Consider the following 8,527-nt stretch of genomic DNA (forward strand, 5'->3'; position numbering starts at 1 on the left):
AGAAAAACAAAGACAGAAAAGTAAAAAAAAAGGAAGGAAGGAAGAAAGGTAGGACAGGGAAAACAACAACAACAAAACACTAAACCCAAATAAAATTCCAAACAGGGACTGAAGACCCCAGTGTGGTTTGCCCCCAGGGTATCCCTGGGCACGATTCCAGCCCAATACATGAGCAGTAAGAGGGCGCACCTGGGCAACACTAATGCTTTCCTTGGGCTGGCGACAGCAGATCAGCCCAGGGAAAGGAGCCAGGTCCCCCTCGCTGCATAGAAGAACGGTTTGGACAGATTTCCAGCCACCCTGAGATTGTTTTCAAGTCTTGAAAGGCAGGGCCTGTCAGCGGGTTCTCCCTCTCCACAGGTGATGGGGCTTGAGAAAATATGTCTATGCGGAGCCCGGGAGACGTCAATCAGATGTTAAAACAATGCCTTATTTAGAAGATGAACCAGCACAATGTAACCAGGGGGGAGTTTGGAATCTCTACTTTGGGAGTGACAGATCTTCCAAAATGAAAAGAGGCCAGGCATGGTGGCTGCCTCCTGTAATCCCAGCACTGGGGTGGCAAAGGCAGGAGGATCAGGAGTTCAAGGACCGGCTTCCCCTGAATAATGAATTCAAGGGTAGTGTGGGCCAAATGAAACCCTGCCTTTAAACTAGAATAGAGGAGAGTGGAGGGAGGGGTCGAGGGGGAGCAGGAAGAAAAACAGTGATGCTTACAGGACCAAGACTTTACTGCTTTTCTAAACCAGGAACTGTAACATTGGAGTCAAATGATGTGAGTACGACCCAGGGCTGCTAGGGAGACTGCATGGATTCCCTGTGATCGCAGCCGTTTCTGTCTTGGTTTCTCTGTCATTTGTTTGTTAACCAAACAAGTGGGTTGGGGCTTTTTCTCTGTTTTTTGTTTGTTTGTTTGTTTGTTTGTTTGTTTTTGGAGACAGAGTTTCTCTGTGTAGCCTTGGCTTTCTTGGAACTTGCTCTGTAGACCAGACTGGCCTCGATCTGCCTGCCCTCTGCCTCACACGGGCTGGAATTAAAGGCATGCACCACCGCGTCTTTTTAAATATTCAATTTCTTAGAAGTTTTATGCATGTTTGTGCACACACGAGTGTGTTCCAGTGCCTGTTGAGGCCAGGAGAGGACGTCAGATCCCCTGTAGCTGGCTTGAAGCTGGCTTGAGACCCTTGTGCGTTTTCCACTGTGGTGGCAGGGAACTTAACTGGGGTCCTCAGGATGCATAATTACTTTCAGTCCCTGAGCCATCTCTTCAGACCTGGGTTTCCCGTCTCTGAAACAGGGTCATAACTCATGTGGAAACACCGTTAGGATCAAACAATACACACCACAGGAGTTAGCTGCTGTGTCCCTGAGTAGAATGCTGTTCTCGCCACACAGAGAGACACGGATAGCTCCAGCTGTAGGCAGAACTCCCAGAAGACACAAGGGAAGGGGAAGAACTTAAGGCAGCTGACCACAGACTGTAGATAAGTGGGGAGTTGGAAGGGAAAAATAGCAACATTTTTTAGAGAAATCTCAAACCTACTCAGGGGCAGAGGCAGGAAGATCTTTAGTTCTGGGTCAGCCTGAGCTGGAAAGCTGACCCTGTTTCATAAAAACTTTTAAAAATTTTTTTTCTTTAAAAGAGAGAAATGTGGGCAGGAAGGATGGCTCAGCGGATAAGAGCACTGACTGCTCTTCCAGAGGTCCTGAGTTCAATTCCCAGCAACCACATGGTGGCTCACGACCATCCGTATGGGATCCGATGCCCGCTTCTGGTGTGTCTGAAGACAGGGACAGTGTACTATAAACAAACAAACAAACAAACAAATTAATAAAGCAATACGTTATTTTAAAAAGAGAAATAGAAAAACTCTTCTTTTTCTTCTTCAACTTCCTCCTCCTCATCTTCTTTTTGGAGGCAGGGTTAAAACAGGGTTTCACTATATAGCCCTGTCTGTCCTGGTACTCACTCTGTAAACAAGGCTAGCCTCAACCTTAGAAATCCACTCGCTTCTGCCTCCCGATTGCTGGGATTAAAGGCTTTTTATTTTTTTAAGGGAAAGTGAGGAAGGGCCTATTATGTACTAGGAAAGATCTCCTCCTCAACCACGTCTGCCAAGTTGACCACACATCTCTAGGTGCTTGTGAAGCAGGCGGGTTTGAGGCTGGCTGACGAGAGGGAGGAAACAGGGGTGTGTCCAACTCTGTCCTGTGCTGCAGACTTGGTGTAATTAAAATCACCCAGAGACACCAAGGGCAGCCCCTGCTTATCTCTGAGCTTTTCACAGATGAACTCTCTCTCTCTCTCTCTCTCTCTCTCTCTCTCTCTCTCTCTCTCTCTCTCAAGTTTTTGGGACAGTATAGATTAAAGAGGCTGAGGGTATTAAAGGGTCACAGCATTAGGAAGGTTGAGAACCACTGGACCAGAGGAAGGTCTGTCTGGTATACAGCGGGCTCTCAGTGTGCCCCGTGCCTGAGGCTCAGGCATGGCTGGATCCGAGACTAACAGATAAATCCTGGGGGGCATGAGGGGAACCTCCTTCCTTCCAGGTCTCAGTGAATGAAGAAGAGTCTAGACCAATCACCCAGCACACAGAGCAGTCTAGACCAATCAATCACCCAGCACACAGAGCCGCTTGCTGAAGCACAGAGAGCAGGGGGATCAGCACGAAGACCAGTTTGCTCCCCCAAAATACACTTGAAAAAACAAAAAGCCTACTCTGGGTGGTGTTGCCGGCGCGTACCTTCAGTCCAGGCATTTGGGGCAGGCATATCTCTGAGCTCAAGGCCAGCCTGGACTACACAGAGAAACCCTGTTTTGAAAACCAAAACCAACCAACCAAACCAATCAACCAAATAAACAAAAGAACAGGGTTTGGTAACTCATGCTTATAATCCCATATTGGGAAAGTAGAGACAGGCAGATCCCTGGGGCCCGGCTGGCTGACCAGCCTATCTGAGTCAACAAGTTCCAGACACCAAAACCACGTGAGTCTCCAAAAGCAGGTGGATGCAGCCTGAGGAACTACACCCAGGGTTGCCCTCTGACCTCTCCACAGAGGGAGGTAGGAGGGAGGGGGGAAGGGGAGGGGAGGGAGGGGAGAGGGAGAGAGAGGGAGATAATCTCCCATCTCCAAACCCTTGACAACCAGAATCATCTAGTCATCTTGTCAAACATGAATGTCTGTGCAGAAATTTCCAGGCAGACCTCTTACTCCTGCCCTGACCATCCATGGGATAGGCTCTTCCTGGTAGCGCCCTGGGATGCCCCTGTGCTTGTTTATGGGAAACAGAGATAGGGCCGGTCCCCCAGAGCATGAGTGACACGGGCCCCAGAGGGTCCAAGTCCAGAGATAGGGAGGGACCTGAGACACCGGATTGCTTGTGTGTCAACTCCCTATGCCGGGAGACTATTACCTTAGGACAGACCAGCTCGATGAAGTAGGAGTCACTATGCTTGCTCTTCCCAGGTCGAGGAGACTGAAGCTGGGCTAGCTTTGTGTGCTGGCCCAGTATCTCATAGATGTCCATGCCCCTCCACCCCACCTGTCTCCACGTGATCAGCACGTGAGATCCACCAGAGCAATTCGGTTCAAAACTCTTTGGGGGTGGGGAGGCCAAACGACCCTTTCACAGGGGTCACCTAAGACCATCAGAAAACACAATATATACTGGCCCATAACAGTAGCAGATTACGGTTTATGAAGTAGCAACAAAAATAACTTTGCGGCTGGGGTCACCACGGCATGAGGAACTGTATTAAAGGGTCACAGCATTAGGAAGGTTGAGAACCACTGGACCAGAGGAAGGTCTGTCTGGTATACAGCGGGCTCTCAGTGTGCCCCATGCCTGAGGCTCAGGCATGGCTGGATCCGTGACTAACAGACAGCATGAGGACAAAGAGCTGAGCAGAGTGAACTGTCCCCATCTGTCACATGAGTACCCTCAGGAGCCTAATGAACTTCCTTGAACTCAGTGTCTATACCTGTGTAAATAGGGAGTGATTAACCTCCTTACAGACGTTAGAAGGGTAGAGTTGATCCCGTTGTTTTGAGATAAGGTCTTGCTCCTAGCCTCAAACTCAGTTGCTATGCTACTGAGAATAATCACCCATCCCTGGATCTCTGTATCCATCCCCCAAGGGCTGGGATCGCAGGCATGTTCCCAGATTTCAGGTTTATGCAGTGGTGGCAATCAAACCCAGGGCTTGTGCATGCTGATCAGACACACTCCAACCGCGCTGCATCCCAGCCCCTAGGAGAGTCGGGTTGCAGTGCCCCTGGCCTGTTAGCTGGCCTGTGCCATCAGCTCTCCATCCATTAGCATATCTGCTGTCTGTCAACAGTGTCACTCTTGAGATGTTCCTAGCTGTTGACGCTGTCACATGCCGCACAAGGCTATGGGGGCTGTTGCATGTACTCGTCTTAGTGTACTGCTACTAAAACACTACAAGAAACCAACATCTAGCCGTGCGCGCGGGGTGGGGGGTGGGGGTGGGGGGGCGGCAGCGGCGGCCGCAGCGATGCACGACTTTAATGCCAACACTCAGGAGCCTGAGGCAGGTGATCTCTAAGTTCAAGGCTAGCCTGGTCTGCAAAGCTAGTTCCAAAATTGAGCAGAAGAACCCTGTCTTGAAAGCCAAAAAGCAAAACAAAATAAACAAAAACCCAGTGTCCTGTGACATATACCATTCTCTGGGGAATCTTGCAAGTTGAGTGGCCATCCAGTTGGGTATGTGGATTAATGAGGGTCAGCAGTCCACACCATGACGCAGGTCCTCTGGAAGCCAGTGCTTTCAACCCCTGAGCCATCGCTCCAGCTCCTAGACAGGGTTATCATTGGCTTGGAGTTCACTCAGTAGGCTAAGATGGCTGGCCAGAAACCCCAGTGAACCCCAGGGAGCTCCTTTTTTTTTGGAGGGGGGGTGATCTTACTTACGTGCTCAAACGGTTGGAGGTATACGGAATTTGGTTATATATTTACTAAAACCCACCAGGCTTGGTGGCAAATGCTGGTTATCACAGTATTCAGATAGCTGAGGCCAGCCTGGGCTACAAGCCAAGATCTTATCTCAAAAAACGAACAAAAACAAAACAAAACAAAAATACAATTGGGAGTCGAGATCCGTGACTACAATCCTAGGAGGAGTCAGGGGGATCAGGAGTTCGAGGCTATTGTTAAACCATCCTACTAAACCCCTTTATTTGGGAAGAACTGACTTCGTGACGCCATGATCAGAGAGTCTAGGCTCCTATGCTGGAAATTACAGGCGACCTCCCTGATAATAATAATAAAATTATTATTTTATTTTTGCAATATTGCGGATAAACATGCCAGACAAGCAGCCTAACCCCAGACCGTGTGTGTTCGCTCTGTCTCTCTGGGTCTTTCTCTGACTCGGAGATGCCCACAGAACACGCATTCCGTCCAGGTTCGGCCAGCCAATCACAGTGGCTCATAGAAATCACCAGCCCCCCCCCCCCCTTTCTCTTTCCTTTCCTCCGCCATCGCCATCGTGCGCACTACGTTCACCTGATTCCACTTCTCACCATGTGGTCTCACAAGACTTTCAGAATCAAGCGATTCCTGGCCAAGAAACAAAAGTAAAATCGTCCTATTCCTCAGTGGGTTCGGATGAAAACTGGTAACAAAATTTAGGTACAATTCTAAGAGAAGGCTCTGGAGGAGAGCGAAGCTGGGTCCGTAAGGATCCACACAACGGCCAGACTGAGGGTTTATACTGAACCGTGGTCGTCGATCAGACCTACCAGACGGATTTCAACATTTTAAACCTGGAGACTTGCTCGCGTCTAAATTAGGGCGTTTGTCCAGTAATAAAATTTAGAACCTTTCAAGAGAGAGGGAGAAGAGAGAGAGATCATCCCAGGGGGCATACAAACTGCGAAGGCCAGCAGACCATTTCAGTTAAATGTGAAAACATCTTGAAAGACTCATGAGACAGTCACTGGGACTCCAGTCTCTCTCTCTCTCTCTCTCTCTCTCTCTCTCTCTCTCTCTCTCTCTCTCTCTCTCTCCTCTCTCTCTCTCTCTCTCTCTCTCTTTCTTTCTTTCCTTCCTTCCTTCATTTCTTCCTTCCTGTATTTATTTATTTATTGGGGTTTTTTTTGTGTGTTTTTTTGAAACAGGCATAGTCTAGTCCTCAGACCTACAGAGATCCACTTGCCTCAACCTCCTGACTATGATTACAGGCATGCACCACCAGGCTCGGTGAAATTTACATTTTCCAGACAACTGAAGTGTTTGAGGAAGTCCAACCCACCAGCAGAGTGGGAACTGTCCCTGCATAGAGAGGTAATAATGCAATCAGCACCCTGGGGGCTGAGGCCGGAGGATCATGAGTCTGAAGCTAGCCTAGGCTATATACTGAGACCTACCTTTACAAGGGTATGGGGAGTCAGGCATAATGGTGCATGCCTTCGATTCTAGCCCTCAGAGGCAGAGGCAGGTGGATTTCTTTGAATTTGAGACCAGCCTGGGCTACATAGTAATTCTCTGTAGGGGAGGGGCAGGGAGTAAAGGAAGGATGGAGAAAAGAAGAGAAAAAAAGGAACAATACACACCCAGTTACTCTTTTAAAGAGAGCACCTTGGTAAAATGTAGTTCTCTGTTCTCCACCCTATCAAAACCTATTTCATGTCAGGAGTAGTGGAGCACACCTTTAATCCCAGCACTCAGGAGGCAGAGGCAGGTGGATCTCTGAGAGCTCAAGGCCAGCCTGGTCTACAGAATGAGTTCCAGGACAGCCAGGGCTACATAGAGAAACCCCATCTCAAATAAATAAAACTAAATGAAAACCTGTTACGGAATTTTAAAAAGGTTACTAGCTAGAAACTCAGACAGCCTTTAGTGTGTGTGTGTGTGTGTGTGTGTGTGTGTGTGTGTGTGTGTGTGTGTGTGTGTGTGTGTGTGTGTGTGTGTGTGTGTGTGTGTGTGTGTTCTTTCCTCTGTGTCAAGACCCAGGACCATGTGTAATAGTGGGGATGCTCACTGGTCAGATTTGTCACACATCAAACTCTATTCTTTTATCCAAGGCTGGCTTCAGTGCTCTCCGTGCCTTGGGGACTTGCCTAAGCATTCGTCACATAGGGCCAACTGTGACAGACTGCTGTGCCTTAGGATGTTCTGAGGGAAGGACATTCTCTGCTTAGTCAGTGTCCTGGAGTCCGTAAATAAGCACGTCTCTATAAAGCCTCATCCCACCTCATCTTTAGATGGATACGGAACAAAGGAGAAATCACTACAGGTCCCACAGCAGAAATTGCCGTGATTCCAAAATTAGTTTGTTTCATTGGTTTTGTTTGGTGGATTATTATTATTTTTATTTATTTATTTATTTATTTTTGGTGTTTGAGATAGAGTCTCATTCTAGCTCAGGCTAGCCCGAACTCACTATGTAAACCAAGGGACTGTCCTCCTGGCTCTGCTTCTCGGATGTTGAGATTACAGGTTAGAGCCTGGCTTAGAATTGGTGTTTTATAGACAAGAACGTTCCAGGGTCTTTGGGGCCCACTACCAAAGTTAGTCAGCCCAAAACCTGACTGCACATCAGAACCACTTGAGGGACTCTCAGGACAGAGCAGACAAGATTCCAGGATAAAGTCACACCTCTGTAATTTGTCCTTGGTAATCTGCATTCTTTCTCTTAGACTCCTGGGTGATGGGTTGGAATACGTATTTGTTAGGTGCTGAGGACTAAATCAGGAACCTCTGGAAAGCTAGGTAAAAACTCTACCACTGAACTAAAAATCTCCTTACCCCACCGCATTCTTTAAAAAACAAACCAACCCCCCAGATTTTGTGTGCCTCTTGAGTAGCTGAGATCTCAGGATTTCAAAACCAGGGGTGGCTCCCTGAGGCTCCCTGGCTAAGTAGCTTAGTCAAATCAGCAAGTTCCAGGCTCAGTGACAGACTCCCTGTCTCTAAAACCAAGGCAGAAATAAAAAAAGATAAGCCAGCATGATGGTGAACGCATTTAATCCCAGTACTCAGACACCAGAGGCAGGTGAATCTCTATGAGTTCGAGGCCAGCTTGGTCAAAATAGCAAGTTTCAAGCCAGCCGGAGCTACATGAAGAAACCCTGGCTTGAAAACAAAAAACGAACAAAACAAAACAAAAACTAAGGTGGATGGTGCTCTGGCTGACTTCTAGATTACACACACACACACACACACACACACACTCTTACACACCTGCACACACTCATACTCACACATACATACCTGCACACACACATATGCACATACACACACACCTGCACACACTCATACTCACACATACATACCTGCACACACACATGCACACACACACACACACCTGCACACACTCATACTCACACATACATACCTGCACACACACACACACACACACACTCACACACTCACACATACACACCTGCACACAAAAACATGCACAAATACCAAAAAGTTTTTGGTTTTTTTCAAAGTTGGGTATAAGAAATGTCTTTCTGCCTGGTCTACAGAGTGAGTTCCAGGACAGCCAGGGCTA

General features: G+C 48.0%; 1 pseudogene; it reads left to right on the forward strand.

The window, feature by feature from the left end:
- Positions 1-5,550: 5,550 nt before the first annotated feature.
- On the forward strand, positions 5,551-5,707 carry LOC116887665 (annotated as a pseudogene).
- The last annotated feature ends 2,820 nt before the right edge of the window (positions 5,708-8,527 follow it).

Source organism: Rattus rattus, chromosome 18 (assembly GCF_011064425.1).
Source record: "Rattus rattus isolate New Zealand chromosome 18, Rrattus_CSIRO_v1, whole genome shotgun sequence".
Classification (NCBI taxonomy): Eukaryota; Metazoa; Chordata; class Mammalia; order Rodentia; family Muridae; genus Rattus; species Rattus rattus.